Genomic DNA, 17,218 nt, shown 5'->3' with positions numbered 1-17,218 from the left:
GATTTATCACCAACAGTCCTGCCAATCTAATTCGTTACTGTTTCAGTCTCCACTCCCTATTTCCTTAGAGTGTTTGTCTACACACAGACACTGTTTTTAACATGTCAATCCCACATACCTCCACAGGTATGGTGCAGCACAAGTGGTGGACACTAGGCAGGCTTCCAGAACTAACACAAACACAAATACTGTAGACTGAATGTTTGTATCCTCCCTTAAAAAGAACTCATATTTTGAAATCCCCCAAGGGGGTGGTATTATGAGATGGGGCTTTGGGGAGGTGCTTAGGTCATGAGAATGGGGCCCTCATGAGTGGGATTAGTGTCCTTCTAAAAGAGACCCCAGAGAGCTCCCTAGCCCCTTCTTCCATGTGAGGACACAGCAGAAAGACAGCTGTCTATGAACCAGAAAGTGGGCTCTCACCAGACGCCGAATCTGTGGGTGCCTTGGTCTTGGACTTCCCAGCCTCCAGAGCTGTGTGAAATAAATTTCTGTTGTTTATAAGCCACCCAGTTTATGGTATTCTTGTTATGGCAGCCTGAATGGACTAAGACAATGAGCATCAGGGAGGAACCTGATTGCACCCTCATCAGCTGCATGACCTGGGCAAGCTACTTAATCTCCCTGAGCCTCAGTTTCTTTATGTTAATTGGAGAGAGTCCTGGCCTGACAACACTGATGAGCGGATTAAATGAGATAATGCATGCAAATCACTTAGCAGAGGTTGGCCCATAGAAGGGCTCACTAATTGCAGTATTTTGTTTTAACGGAATTTGGAATCCAGTAGGGAGATATAAGTGCACAAATAACTACCACACATTTGGTGGAGGCTAAGTGAAGATGTCATGGCAGGTCAAGTTAGGAGAGGATGAGATTTGGAATAGCAGAGATGGAGGGGAAGGGTGATCCAGTGGACAAAAAGGGTGATCCAAAGCCTGGAGATGCAAAAGCACACTGTGTGTTTAGTGAGAAATACTCAGACTGGTTTGCCCGGTATACAAGGTATTCTTAGTATAGCAGTGGAAGATTGATTGATACCAATACAAGTCGAACTGAGTTAAAATCGTGGAAGGACTTGCATATCAAATTGCGGAGTTAGTGCTCAACTGATTTGGAAATAAGAGTTTTGAAGAAGGGAATGATGTAAAACCTGCTTTTTTTCGGTTAGACTGGGAAAGAGGCTGCAGAGAGGAAGGTTTGTTAGGAGACCACTGTTAATAATCTAGATAATTAGAAACCAGGATCTGATTTAGAGGTAAGGAATAGAATTGATACGAAAGGTTAAGAGTGAAGCCACTGGGAAGATAGACTCACTAGGGCTAGCTTGGGGGTGGAGGGGTAGGGTGACAGGAGCACCAGGGGTGGGGAGTGAGGCAGTGACCCAAGACCAGGTTACTGGGAGACTGGCCATTAACAGGTTAGTTGAGCATTTGGAGATCAGTTTTACTATGAAGGGGGTGGGTGGGCAGAAGCCATTTTACAAGACGTTGAGGAATGAATGGGTAAGCAAAGGGTGGGTACCCATTTTCAGATGTCAGAGGAGTGAGGACTGAGAAAAAGCCCAAGCTGTTAAATGCTTCTATTAGATGACCATCCAGAGATCAGTTTAGTACAGACAGGAAGAGGAAGGCAAGGAGTCAAGGGGGGAATGGGGGGTGAAATGGAAGCTCTGGCTGAAGACTGTGGACACCTCTATCTAGAAGTTTGAAGGTCATGGGAGCTTCGAGGGACCTTAGAATGAAGGGAAAGTTCTCTTTTAGCGTAGAAGAGACCTGACGTGTTTGTAGGTATAACAAGCCAGTAAAAAGGGATTGAGGTGGATAATGGATGGGACAAGGTTTGGGAGTAGACATGGGATCAGGAATCAATGGGATGACCGCAGTGTCCATCACGTGGAAGTCAAGGATGGTGCCCAAACAGTAGGAAGTCATGCAGCTGTAGGACAAAAAATGAGGAAACCCTCCATGTACTGAGTTGGAACAATCTCCAAGATAAATTATTAAGTGAAAAAAGCAAAGTGAGGAACAGTGTACATAATATATCCCATTCTGGTTAAAAAAAAGAAAGACAAAAATAAAAAGTGACATTTGTATTTGCTTGCACCTACCTAAATAAACTCTGGAAAGACACAAAAGATACTAAGAAAGGAGGTTACATCCTGGAGCGGGGGTGAGAATTAAGAAACGAGGAGAGAGACTTTTCACAGTGTGTCATTTTATTTTTTCTAATTTTTGAAGCATGGAGTGTATTAACTATGCAAAGCATTAAATTAAAAAAAGATATATCCTTAGTATGGGCTGCTATGTAACCATTTAAAATAATGTAGAAAATATAGGTACTAACTTGAGAAAAGTTCCACGACATAAAAAGTTCAAAAAGCAGATTGTGGGGGCCGGCCCCGTGGCCGAGTGGTTAAGTTCGTGCTCCACTGTGGCGGCCCAGGGTTTCGCTGGTTTGGATGCTGGGTGTGGACATGGCACCACTCGTGAGGCCATGTTGAGGCGGCGTCCCACATGCCACAACTACAAGGACCTGCAACTAAAAATACGCAACTATGTACTGAGGGGATCTGGGGAGAAAAAGCAGGAAAGAAAAAAAAGGAAATTGGCAACAGTTGTTAGCTCAGGTGCCAATCTTAAAAAAAAACAACAAGCAGATTGTAGAATAAAGTATATAAAATATCCAATAACCAGGAAATGGTTTTGATTTGTTTTAGGTCCTTGGAAGGCATTTTAATCCTTTGGAATATATGATGTGGCCCTTTAAAATAGAAATCACTAAGATTATGTAATCACATATAAAATTTTAACAATGTGAGTGAAAAATTCTACACAGCATATTCACAGTATGAAATATGTGTAAATATCAACAGAAACAAACCGAAGAAAATGTAAAAGTAAGATCAGTTGCATTAATGTAGCAGGGTGTGCAGCAATTTCTAACTTAAAAATTATATTTAATATCATTATATGGGATTACGAAAATAATTAAAACATTTGAATGATGTTCTGTAAAGCAAAAAAAAAAAAGAAAGTCATGTGGCTGGAGCTAACTTTGGCACGAAGGTGTGTGAAGAAAGGGACAGTGACAAGGAGGAGAGAAGGTGTGGATTGGAGCTTTCGGAAGGAGGAGTTTCAGGTAGAGCAGGGCAGGAGACCAGAGGCAGGATGGTTTAGCAGAAGTGCTAGCCCAGCGGGAGTGCCTGAGAACTGCGATCTCAATTAGCCTCTTTAAAAATTTCTTCAGAAACATACGTGGTAGCCTGGAGAGAGCACCGTGAGAACTACCAATGCTAGGAACTGCAAGGAGGCAAGTAAGTGATTCTGGGATGGTTTGAAATGCACGATTGAAAAGCTCATGTGTGGCATCTAGGATTGTAAAAGAATCAACTGCTGGTATGTGAGTCTAGGAGAATTAGAAAGTTTGTCTGCAAACCTCTGTTTAGTGTTTAAAAATTTTTTTTTGTATTTTAACTTTTTATTGATATATAACATACCTGCCAAATACATCATTCTCTTTTATTTATGTGCTCGTCTTTCTACCTTTTGTATATGCTATTTTAAAATCTGAGATCAATACAAAACTATATGTCCAGAGTAATCACAGTTTTGTAAAATAGAAAGAATTATATATGTAAGTGTATAGAAGGAAATGCATCATAATATAAATAATGATTATCTCTGCATGGTAGGGTAATATTTGCATTTTATTTGTGTTACTTTTCTTCTTTTCCAAATTTTCTTTAGTGAACATGTTTTATTTTTTTAAGCAAAAAATGTTTGGGGTTGTTGTTTTCATTTTTGATTAGAAGCATTTTCAAATACACCGAAAAGTAGAAAGAATAACCTAAAAACATCTGTATTCCCATTACCAAATTTTCACATTTTGCCATGCTCATTCATTTTTAAGCTACAGCCACTCCAATTAATTCAGTTTTCATATATAAAAATAATGACTTTTTTTACATAACTGCAAGAACATTATACTTCCTGATAAATTTAACAATAATAATATCCTTTTGTATTCGTTCATACTTAATTTCCCTAAATTACCCCAGATAATCTCTTTGAGCTGGTTTGTTCAAACCAGGATTTAACCAAGAACGAGTCATTGCATTTGATGTTATGTGGGGTTCTTTTTTTTTAGGAAAATTATCCCTGAGCTAACATCTGCTGCCAATCCTCCTCCTTTTGCTGAGGAAGACTGGTCCTGAGCTAACATCCTTACCCATCTTCCTCTACTTTATATGTGGGATGCCTACCACAGCATGGCGTGCCAAGCAGTGCTATGTTCGCACCTGGGATCCCAATCAGTGAACCCTGGGCCGCTGAAGCAGAATGTGCACACTTAACTGCTGTGCCACCAGGCCGGCCCCCTTTTTTTTTTTTAAGATTGGCACCTTTTTCTTCTTCTTCTTCTTCTTCTTCTTCTTCTTCTTCTTCTTCTTCTTCTTCTTCCCAAAGACCCCCAGTACATAGTTGTATATTCTAGTTGTGAATGCCTCTGGTTGTGCTATGTGGGATACCACCTCAGCATGACCTGATGAGCAGTGCCATGTCTGCGCCCAGGATCTGAACTGGCGAAACCCCGGGCCACCGAAGAGGAGCACATGAACTTAACCACTCGGCCATGGGGCTGGCCTATGAAGTTCTTTTTGAGAAACTTTACTTAATTGGAACTTCACAAGCAATCATAACATTTCATGAAGAAGGTGGCATTGAAATCTGTGTCCTTAAGGAATATCAGAATTGACATGGGTAGAGAAGTGAGGAGGTCATTTCAGGAACAGAGACAAAAGTGAGAAAATGTAAGAGAGACAGAAAGGTACATGTGTTTGGGGAGTGGCAAAGAGCCCAGTTTATTTGAATCAAAGGAAAGGAAATAATGAGGGTTAAAGTCAGCAAAATAAATTGGAGACAGATCACGGATGGCCTTGAAGTTTTTTCCAGTTCACTCTGTAGATCACTTGAGAATTCTAGTGAGCCCCAGGTGTGAATAGCCCATCACGCCTGTGAATGAAACGCCTGTAGGACAGTGGCTGTATTTTATTCATCCGTGTATCCCTGGCACCCAGCAGAGTGTAACTTGCAGGATGCTCAGAATGTATTCATTGTTGAAAACATGGTGCTATTGAAGGATTTTTCACTGGAGACTAACATACTAAAATCTCCTTTGGGAAGATTTAGAAAATTGATTGGTAATGGTGGTGAGTAGAATAAAAATTTTGAGAAGACAGTTAGCTGAATGAGTTGGACCAATTGAAGAAGGCTTCATAGCGGATGTGGGGCTTGGCTAAACTAGATGGGGAAATATTGTAAGCAAAGATGAGGAGTCAGGAGTAAGCTGAGGATGCTTTGAGAAACGAACTTCCAAAAGATAGGTTCAGGAATAGTTTAGTGGGTCTAATATTGTTCAAATATCTGTTGTTATGTAATAAATGACCTCTGATCATACTTGAATTCAAGATTTGGGGTTTTAAAAATTGTGTCTACCTATATTTTTTCATATAAGAAAAACTTTCAGTACAATAAGAAAGACAAAATTGAATAAGATTATTCTGAGCTTAAAAAGAATTAATAACTCAAGAAAGCCTAAATGAAGGAACTATTAGATCAGAATTATATTGGATTGTGTTCATTTCAAATTTGTTAGACAATTGAAATATGATACTGAGTACAACTACCTGGATGAAATGGGAATATGTTTGGCAGTGTTAGCAAATTTAGTTAAAATAAACAATAAAGAAAGCAGAACATTTACTGAAAACCACATAGGAAATTGTGAACTCTTATTGAAGCTTGACAGCTTGTCCTCCTTCCAGAAGGACGTTGGACTCTCCTTGATTATATTCAAATTAAGGTGCAAACCAGACACATTTGTCCCTTTCACAAAGTGTTCACAGATGCTCTACCAGCAACTTTTGCTAATATCTCATTGGCCAGAACGGGGTCACATTGCCACCTTAGCTGTAAAGGGTCTGGGAGAGTAGTAAAGTAGTATTAACTAAATGTACTACTTCTCTGAGAGGAAAAAAAATGGAGCTCTATTTTCAGGAAAGAAGAGGAGAACGATTTGGGTAGAAGACCAGAACAATGTCTGCCACAAAGTGTTTATTGTATGTTATGGTGTCTATCAGAATACGTCTGTGTGTGTTAACCTGGATATTTGTGTGAGCCTAACGTGTGAATTAAGGTCAACAGAATTGGTTATAAGTTCATTCAATAAATATCTATTTCTTGGGAAAGGCATTTGAAGATGAATGAGCCACTATCACTGCCCTTGAGGAGCTCTTGGTCTAGCTAGGGAATCACGTACGTAACTCTAATGGAAGTTTTGGACCATCTACCCTGTCCCCAGTTACCCTTAAGTGCTCCAACTCATCCATAGAGCTGGTGTCCAAGTTGTATGATGTGATCCTGCCCATCCACCATCCACACCACCCAGATATGTCCTGACCTCTAAGCCGGGTCAATCAATTCCTTCCCTCTCAAAACAGAATTACTCTCTCTTTGCATGGCTAAACCTCTAACAGATAAACTCAGTAGCTGAGGGACAGACCAGACAGCACAAAGAATTGATCTTCAGTGGGTGAATGAACCAGCCACCCAGACAAGAGAGATGGTTGGAGAGAGGAGTCTCACCACTTGCTGGATTACCCCTCCTCAGGCCCTGTTGTCTACTTGCCCTTGGGTCCTAGCAGTTACTTTGCTTTTTTGATTGATTTCCCTTTAAGTTAGTTTAAGGTAGTTTCTCTTTCTTTCAGTCAAATAATCCTTGTTCATACAATAGAAAACTATAGGATGCAATAAATGGACAGCTCAGGACAGATCAGGTGGACCATGATCAAGCATTCAACCTTTACTAAGGCCCAGTGGCAAGTCAGAGCTATTTCTTAAAAGGAGAGCAGTTATGTGCAGAGGACAGCACAGCTTTGATCCAAAATCCTAAGTGTCTATGCTGTGATGCACCTAGAGGGGTCTGCCAAAGGCTTCATGCAGAATTTCTATCTGCCACGGACACATCAAACACCATCATATTTGCTAGGTCTTATGACAAGTAGCAGAGCAGCTTGCGTGGCAGCCTGGACCTATTGCAGAGCCTTCTCTTGTCCTGAGCCCCACTCAAAACTGGCAGCTTTCTAGGTTACTCAATAAATAGGCCAGAGTAGCACTCCCAAATGGAGTCCACTAGGTCCACTAGGCATTATGTCTTTTTCTTAGAGGTAGGAGGGCCAAGGTGGAACAACCTGTTCATTATCTTGAAAGTGTTATCTCAAATGCCCCTAACCACTGGACCCCTAGAAATTTTACTAAGGTGGGAGGCTCCTGAATTTTTGTGGGATGTATTTCCAACCCTCTGGCACATGTGTATTGCCAATGTGTCTACAGAGTTGCTACTTCCTGCTCACTGGGTCCAATCAATATGATATCATCAATGTGATGGACCAGCACAATGTTCTGTGGAATGAAAAGTTGATCAAGCTCCCTGAAGACTAGATCATGACATAGTGCTGGAGGATTGATATAGCCCTGAGGTAGGACACTGAAGGTGTATACTGGTCCCACTGGCTGGCCGCACATTGCTTCTCACGGCCTTTACTAACAGTATAGAGGACAAAGCATTTGCCAGGTCAACAGCTGTCTACCAAGTGCCAGGGGATACGTTGACTTGCTCCAGCAAAGAAACCACAGCTGGAACAGCAGCTACAACGAAAGTCACCACATGATTAAGTTTACGTTAAATTGCTTTCACTCTCCAAGATTCTCTTGTCTTCATAGGCCAAACAAACAAATTGAATGGGGATGTGTTAGGAATCATCACTGGTGCATTGCTCAAGTCTTTGATAGTGGCATAATCTCAGGAATATGGGATTGCTTTGAGTTTCCTATATTGGCAGGTAGAGGCAGTTCTAAAGGTCTCCACTTGGCCTTTCCTACCATAACAGCCCTCACTCTATGTATTAAGAAACCAACATGGGGATTCCTGCCTGTGCTAATTTTACATTACAGAATTGGGAAAATTAACCAGAGGGTGATTGTGGGAACCCGCTCGGCCCCCTGTGAGATAAACCAAGAGCAGAACTCCACTATCACCTGACAACCATAAACCCCTATTCTGACTAGTGGACCACACTGGCATTTTGGGTGTTTAGGAATTACTATCAGTTCAGAGCCAATGTCCAGTTTTCCCTAAAATGATTATTTCTCCTTTCCCAAGGCATAGCCATCCAAGAAAATGGCTGCAGTTCCTATTAGAGAAGGCTTCCATAATTAATTAGAAGACGATTTACAGTATAAATTTTTGACTGTGTAGCAGCTTCCTTCTTCAAGGGGACCTGGATTCCTCTTCATGAAAGGGGCTCTGGGTCTCTGAACTTGTTCCAGTCTTGGAATTGGTTGAAGGGCTGAGATTCTCTATTCTCAATTCGGATTATTACTTTGGTTCTGCTGTCCATGGCAATAACCACAGCACATTATCTTTGCCAATTAAGTACCACCCCTTGGTCCTTGCCACCCTGGAATCCCATCATCCTCCCTGAATTCAGGGAACCCAGTTTAGTGATAGCAGTTCTCGCTGTCATTCCTGGCCTGCAGAGAATAGCCACCACAGAGTTCTTTAAGGAAGCTGGAGCTCTCCTTACAAATATCTTTCTCACTGTCCTGGGGGACACGGTAAAGGGTGGGTGAGCACATCTTACATGATAAATCTACTTTAGCGTTCCAATACCCCTAAGCCTTTGGAAACTTTCCTCTATAGCAGTGGTTCTCAACTGGGGCGATTTTGCCCCCACGAGACATTTGGCAATGTCTGGAGACATTTTTGGTTGTCACAACTAGGAGGCTGCTCCTGGTATTTAGTGGTTAGGGGCCAGGGATTCTGCTAAACAGGGCCAGGACTAGGATGAGCTGAGTGAGGCTCCCAGGGCACAAAACTCGTTGCCTCGCTCACCTCACCTTAGTCTCGGCTCTGCTGCTACAACATCCTGCGATGCACAGGGCAGCTTCCCTCAACAAAGAATTACTCAGCCCCAAACGTTAATGCTGCCAAGGTTGAGAAACCCTGCTCTATCGTGCACTAAAAAAAATCCATTCAGTCTAGGCCACCTTTGGGTCCAGATTTCAGTTAAGTAAGCAAACTACAAGAGCCATTTCCAGCAACTTGAGCTAACATATTAAATCAGTATCTCTACTTAGTGAGCCCATATTGATAAATTTGGCCTAGTCTAACTTTATATTTCTTTCACCCTCACCTCATACTCTTAGGATTCATTCCTACTCATATTCCCCAGGTTGACATAAATTGGTAAATTCATGCAAGGGGCTCTGGGTCTGTGAACTTGTTCCCGTCTGGGAATTAGTTGATGTAAATTGGTAAAATAATGCAATCCTTCAGGAGGTATCTCATCTCTTCACAGGTTATACTCTGTACTTCATCCTGTGGGTTGTGCTGTCACTTACCTTATCTAGGTCTAGGGGCAATGAGAAGTAGTGGGTATGGGTCCTTAGGAGGACCTGCAGTCCCTTGCCAGGGGAAGGCCATTATGAGTTCTTCAGACAAGGGGAGTCTGTTGCAAATTCTTATCAGAATGACATGGAAAAATAAATAAAAATATTGAAGTATAATTGAATTTTACATTTCAGGTATGATCAGTTCTTTAAAGATACAACTTCATTACAAAAAACAGATGGAATTTGTCCCTTTTTGAAAGAAGGGTTGAATAAAAATTGGGTTTCACAGACTATATTCTTTCTATTATAAAACCCACGTATTTGTGACTGCTAGGGTAGACATTACCACTGGCAATTTTGACCACTATTAGTCTTAGATTTTATGTCACCTTAATTAAAGAAGAGCTGTGACTCACCTTCTCAAGGTGATGTATTTGTAGTAGGATACTGTTCTCTGTGGTACTTTTTGTGGGCACTCACCATGAATGAAAACGGATGACAATAGCTTTAAACTATTTAATCCATGAACAGAATTTGGATACTAGTATCCTGAAGGAAATTATGCTTGTAGGAGTGTTCAAATACAGTATAGCAAACGTGCTGTGGGCCGCCATTATATGTCAGGCATTGTGGTAAGTGCTGGGGTACAAATAACATGGGCTTATGTGTAAATTAAGGAACACATAACCTAGCTGGAGCTTAGCTAAACTATTCAGATTCAAAACAGAAATTGAGCTCTGCCTTATCAATGAAGACAGAAAATAAATTTGAAAAGAATCAAGATAATTCTTGAACTATCTGGAAACATCATACCAGCACCGCTTTAAAAAGAAAAAAAGAACCTCAAACTGCTATATAAGTAGAATACATTCATTATAAAAAAATATACATAATAAAAAAGGAGAAAGTAAAAATCATCTGTAAGCCCACTGCTTTCCAGAATTTTCTCTGGGCACATGCATGCGCATGCAAAAAACATATTTTACATAAAACGTCTGATATTTAATGTTTTCCAGAGACCTATACAACATTATGGAGGATATCTGGAATTTTTAAAGAACAAAAGAAAGAATTCTGTAATTGCCTTTTGAACTGTCCCCTGATAATCCTGCTCATTTTACTGGTTAATTTGAGGTTAATGCTTAGTGAGTGCCAAACTTATCTGTAAGTGTCCACTTTTTTTTTTGAGGAAGATTAACCCTGAGCTAACATCTGCTGTCAATCCTCCTCTTTTTTTTTTTGCGAGGAAGACTGGCCCTGAGCTCACATCTGTGCCCATCTTCCTCTACTTCGTATGTGGGACGCCTACCACAGCATGGCTTGTCAAGCAGTGCCACGTCTGCACCCGGGATCTGAACCGGCAAATCCCGGGCCGCCAAAGCTGAACGTGCGAACTTAACTGCTGTGCCACTGGCTGGGCCCCTTGTAAGGGTCCACTTTGATGTGGAATTTGATACGTTTGTCAGAGTATGTTTTGCCTAGTGGTTTGAAAGAGAGGTCAAGTCTGAAAACCAAAGGAAAAGGAAGAATGCAGTGACCTTAAAACAATCTTGAACTGACATTAAGAAGCAGCAAAAGCAAAGAAGCCATTCATAAAAATTTGGTTAAATTAAAAAGTGGTTAGATTGGCCTCGTTTGCCTGGGACTGAGGGGATTCCTGGGATATGAGATTTACAAGGCTAAAACTGGGACAGTCTGGGGTAAATTGGGTTGACTGGTCGACCTGGACATAGCCTGGGGTATTATGGAATACGTGTTATACAGACATTATTACAGCCTAAAATCTGAAAAGTTCTAGATTCTGAAACACATTTGTCCCCAGGGATTTGGAATGAAGCACTGTGGACTTGAATACACACAGACTGTCTCTGGAAGGTGACACAAGCAACGGGTCAACACCATCCCCCAGACCAGAAGAAACATGTGGCTGGAGGGCAGGGGTGGAAGGGAGAGTTTTCACTGCACATCCTTTTGCATCTTTTGACTATGAACCCTGTGAATGTATTACCCAGGCAAAAAATAAATTATTGAAAAAAAAAGTGGTCAGCATTAATTTAGGGTCTTGATTCATCTTCTATAATTAACTTTCCTGGTTATTTATAAAATCAGTGGTTTCCAGTATCACTTGCTTACTTACTCTTTTTGGCCGTGTCTATAATATTCTTTCTATGCATATCACTTCACCAGGAACAGCAAGGAGTAGTGTAGGCAGATCAAGCTCTTTGGAGACATGCTACTTTAAGAGTTTCCCAAGTAAGGATGTTGAACTAGACAAGAGTTAAGCACGAGGAGAGGACCTTCCCTGTGAAGGTAATGGGACTTAACCAGTCAGAAGAAAATAATATTTGTAACAGTGCTTACTAAGTGCCAGTCACTGTTCTAAGTACAGAGTGTCTGCAAAGTTAGGAAACAGGATAAAAATAATTTTTTTATTCTTTTTTTTTTTATTTTTTGAGGAAGAATAGCCCTGAGCTAACTGCTGCCAATCCTCCTCTTTTTGCTGAGGAAGACTGGCCCTGAGCTAACATCTGTGCCCATCTTCCTCTACTTTATATGTGGGATACCTACCACAGCATGGCTTGCCAAGTGGTGCCATGTCCGCAGCCGAGATCTGAACCAGCGAACCCCAGGGCCGCCAGAGCGGAACATGCGCACTTAACCACTGTAGCACTGGGCCAACCCCAGGATAAAATAATTTTCAAATCATGTGTTATTTAGCTTTTCAGATAATATGTACGGGGGTTTTCTTTGTTTAGGTTTTTTTGTTGTTGTTTTATTTTTCCTTTTTCTCCCCAAATTCCCCTGGTACATAGTTGCACTTTTTTTTTTTCAGTTGTGGGTCCTTCTAGTTGTGCCATGTGGGATGCCACCTTAGCATGGCTTGATGAGCAGTGCCACGTCCGCACCCAGGATCCAAACCAGTGAAACCCTGGGCCACCGCAAAGCGCGTGAACTTAACCACTCAGCCACGGGGCTGGCCCCTGTTTTGTTTTTTTTTTAAATCCCAAGACCTCTCTTCAGTGAAATATCTCTAAATGTGAAGCAATGGATATGTTTGTTATTGTGGAAAAAGGTTTATTTCACAAATAAATATAATTTTCCCTTTATTTCCAGGCTTTTTAGACACTTTTTAGTGTAATTATTGTATTTTCTACAGATTAAAATTGGACTCATTGCTTTAAATTGGGGGTTGTCTACAGGACAGGAACATGTTACCGGGGAATCTAAAAATCTAATACGTTGTAGGAATGGTAACAAGATGATCCCGACGAACATGTGAATTGGCGAAAGGCCCTGGGAAATTTTGGAGTTCTTTTTTAAGCAGAAATACTACAAAGCAGGAAATGAGTGGGGGAGTTTCAGGTTCTTGCGTACTCACTCAAGAAGTCAAAAGCACTGAAGTTTGTCAGAATCCAGTGAAAAATTCCAGTTGTACTCAACTTCCACCAGCAGTGTAATCCCCCTAGATCACAGTGGGTGGAGGAGATAGACGATATAGAAATTAGCGAGGCAGCAGGGAGGAACATCATGCCAAAGGTGAAGAGGAGAGTCTGTGAGTGCCTTCTGCGGGGAGGAAGAGCCAGAGGAACAGCAGGACCTTGAAAACCAGAACAGATTGTATTGAGGAGGAGCAAGAAATAAGTTGGGGGCTGACTGAGGAGGGTTTCAGAATACAGGCAGCAGAGTTCAGGTTGTGTGGGTGGGAAACAAATAAGGCTTGGAATCTGGGGCCCCAGATGCCTTGGAGATGTTCTGTCTGTAGGATATCTGGAACTGGAGCGAGCATGTGTGAGAGGTCAGAACAGCAGCTGTAGATAGAGAGGGTGGGGATCAGGGGAATATAAGCAACACGTCCAGAGGAAGGTTGACCTTTGTAGACTAGGAACTTGTCAGTGAGGGAAGTGGTCAACCCAGTGGTGACCTCAGGAGAAGTATAATGATTCTGTGGAACCGGGACTGGGGCTGTGGACTGCAAACAAGGGAGTTGGGAACATTTCCTACCAGGAGCAGCCTTACACTCACATAGGGGTAGAGCACTGTCCATTTTTGTGTCATTTGAGGGGCTCTATAAAAGCTTCTCTTTCTCTACCTCTCACCTTTACCATCTTGCCTGAAATTCCCATCATTCTCTAATCCGATCATAATCTAATCTCATTTTAGATTAAGGTGTTGAATAGCTTATTAAAATGCAAATATTCTTGGGAGGGATACCCAGTCCAATATCAACACTCCATACTGTGAAAGTCACACATTTACAAAACATTTATTCTGTATACCCTCCCTTCAAGCCAGCCAGAAATCAAAGATGATAGAACTCAGACAGAATCTCATGAGTATGAAATTCAGTCACTCTGATTTGAGGGAGAAACTGTTTCAAACGCTTAAAGGAGTAAAACTGATTCCCTGTTCGTTATTTTTCCAAACCCAGCATCCATTCCCCGAGCTTGTCCCAGCATTCTAGATTTCCTTTGGGAAACTACCCTACCTTCCCTCTCAGGCTAAGTTTATAAGGGAGAGTTTTCTCTTGGGCCCCAGAGTTGGAGCATGTGCCTCTGTTCTGGCCAACAGAACACTGGGATGGATATGTGATCCAAGTTGGCTCAATCAGAATGAGTCCTGGAGTATGGTGGGGAAAAGGAACCTTACTGAAAAAGATTCCCTCTTTCTTTTGCTGGGACCCCTAGCATTACAGATGACCTGCTGCCACTGAGGGCCACCACTTGGATCGAAGTAAACACTGAGGGTAGACAGAGCTGAGAGATGGAGTGAAACTAAGTCCTGATGACATTGTTTGAGACCTAAGATCCCCAAATCAGCCCTATTCTTAGACTTTTCAGTCATGTGAGTCAACAAATTCGTTTGTTTTGCCTAATTCAGATTGAAATGGATTTTCAGTCACCTTACAACTGAAAAAGTATTCCTATAGACCGAATATTTGTGTCCCCCCAAATTCATATGTTGAAACCTGATGCCCAATGTGATGGTATTAGGTGAGGCCTTTGAGAAGTAATTAGGTCATGTGAGTGGAGCCCTCATGAATAGGATTAGACCCCAGAGAGCTCCCTTGTCTCTTCTGCCATATGAGGACACAGCAAGAAGACAGCCAGCTAGGAACCAGAAAGCAGATTCTCAACAGACATCGAATCTGCCGGGCGCCTTCATCTTGGACTTTCCTTATGAGAAATAAATTTGTGAGGTTTGTAAGCTACCCAGTCTATGGTATTTTGTTATAGCAGCCAAATGTACTAGGACAAGTACTGACTGGCACACCATTAAACCCAGTTGTGTGCTGTGTTCCTTAATAAGGTTCATCTTTTCTCAGGAATTCATCCCATATGCCAGAGCACCATGATGTAACCATATCTAGGATGCCTGTTTTTATACTCAGCCATTGACTTCTTTACCTCTGGAGATTGCCTGATGACCTCCTTTTAGCATCTCCAGCAGAGAGAAGTATGGAGGGGCTCTTTTAAAGGTGGATCCCAAAGGCTGGTTATGCCGATAGCCAACCACAGTTAACTCCGGTAACCACAGTTGGCCTGGGTAGTTCTGAGGCAGATGACTCACCCCTATACTGTGGGCAGCTCTTCCTGCAGTGCTAGACCCCAGAAAGGACCCACCGCCAGCTCCTTGCTAAGGAGGGAAATAACCCCAAGAAATTTGGCTCTCTGATCTTGGGATAACCGAGAAATGAGTCAGCTTTCTAGAGAAAACCCTCTTTCCCACAGTCTGTGATTCACCATCTCTAGCAGGCTTCCATCCCCACCCCCACACTGGTAAGGCCTATGCATTTCTTTCAAGAGCATAATAATACTTTATATTTGAAAAGTACTGAAGTGCTGTACCTCTTTCAAAGTATTTGTGCATTCATTATCTCATTAGGATACCAGATTTGCCATTTTTTCCCCTCAGATTCATTTTTTCAAAACCTCAAATCCAGCAGAGAAATTTTTTATGTGGCTTTCAATGAGCTTTGAGAGGAGAAAATCAGAATTCAATCCAAAAGCAAAGCTTTCCTAGAGCCACAAATATAATTCTTCTCTCTTATGCCAAAAATAATAAGGGGGCAGAGGCTAGATTCTAGAGGAAAGAACATTAAGTGGGAGATGAAACTTGGGTTCTAGTTCCAAACCTGGCACTAAGGAGCTGTGTGATTTGGACAAGCCCCTAACCTCTCTGTGCTTCGTGTCTTCCTTTGTAAAATGGTGGCATTGAGGCTTCCTAGAGAGGTTGGCCTTGATATTTTCTGAAGGCCTTTAAAGCTCTGAGGTTTTATGACTTTATACAGCCTGAAGGAATTGATTTATAAGCAAGTTGGCACAGTTTAACAAGCCCAGCTGCTATTTGGGGTATGCAGAGGAGAGCCCCTGTCCAGGGTGCCAGGAGCCATAACACAGTGGGACATAGAGCTGAGGATGGCTAATTCCCCAGAGATTCCAAGGACCACCTCTGACAGTGGCGGTTGGTCGGTGGTGCTTAGGTGGTTAAATGAAGGGTAAGTGCCTGACCACTCACAAAGTGCGGGCCTCTTGTGGCCTGTGGGATAAAGCACAAGCAGATGTCAGATTGCTTCTTGGAACGGAAGGGAAGTGGAACCCTGGTATTTCCCTGGAGACGTGGCCTATGTAGGGCTTGGCAGCCAGGGTAGTAGGTCCTACTTAGCAATGCAGAGACTGGCCCCAAGACATTTTTCTTGCTGAGTTCAACCTTCTCTTTACAACCCTTTCCTCCAGCAAGAGCTTTCTGCCCAGTGGAGAGGTGAAAAGATTCCCCAACCCCAGGAGCCCCTTCCATAGGACTACAATCTGCAGTATATCCTAGCTCTTCCTTCCATTTCCAATGACTACTTTGAGAAACTAGGATGTCAGTGGTTTATCTTGCCTCACTAGTGCCTGAATTATGTATCCTTTGAGAGCAAGGACTATGATAGACCGCGTCGTACCTTACTCAGGCCTGCTTTGGTTCTGAGCCAAACCTGTCCCCTCCCCCACCTCAACCTGCACTCTCCCCAAACCCTGAATTAAAAAAAGAAAAATCAAGACAACCAACTACCACCACCACTCAACAACAGAACCCCTCACCATCCCATTATGTATCTTGTCTTCTTTAGGAAATTTTTCTTTGCTCCTAAGGTAATTCATGCTAAAGTGCTGATAGCTGCTAAAGCTTATTACTTGCTCATCCCCCCTGCCACTGCTCTGAGTGTGTATTTGCATTTTAACAGGGAAATTGGATCCAGTTTGGCAGAAACACTCACATCAAAGGAACAAATGTGTTTCAGGGTCCAGCATCAGACCTAAGATGGGAGATATTTTTGTCCTTAAGGAAGGGCCATTTTGGTTCCTCCGAACACTGAGAGGAGGCTGAGTACTGGTGAGGTCAGAGCTATTGGAGGGCAGCCTGGCCAGTCGGGCCTTCCCCTGAGCCAACAGTGCCTTCTTATTCATAATCAGACCTGCAATTTTAACACGCAGAAAAAAATCTGCCACATTGCATTTGCGAGCCTCCCTGCATTTCACAATGGTATTTTGTTGATTCTTGGATCTCTCTTTTCCTCCTTAAATCCTGGCCCAGCCTCAGATGCCCCTGGCTCTCTATGGGCTGTACAGCCTGATGCTGGGATGTGAAATCTTGGCACCCTCTGAGAACTCCTTAGATTTGCCTGCCCCGTCCCGCCCCTCCACACACCGTTCCTACATCCCTTATAGAGTCTCCTGCAGCCCAACCCCCAGCCCTAGGACATCATGGCCTGAGCTTAAACAGGATGA

General features: G+C 42.4%; 1 long non-coding RNA gene across 1 annotated transcript in view; it reads left to right on the top strand.

The window, feature by feature from the left end:
• Positions 1-3,173: 3,173 nt before the first annotated feature.
• The window catches only part of LOC138923911 (uncharacterized), a 51,330-nt gene continuing 37,285 nt past the window's right edge, over positions 3,174-17,218 (top strand). Inside the window, exon 1 of the long non-coding RNA XR_011438235.1 lies at positions 3,174-3,313. This is a non-coding gene — a long non-coding RNA (uncharacterized lncRNA). The remainder of the gene's footprint in view (positions 3,314-17,218) is intronic.

The sequence above is a fragment of the Equus caballus genome, chromosome 4 (genome assembly GCF_041296265.1).
Source record: "Equus caballus isolate H_3958 breed thoroughbred chromosome 4, TB-T2T, whole genome shotgun sequence".
NCBI lineage: Eukaryota > Metazoa > Chordata > Mammalia > Perissodactyla > Equidae > Equus > Equus caballus.
The sequence above is the reverse complement of the archived record's forward strand: the minus strand, read 5'-3'. Positions and strand labels throughout refer to the sequence as shown.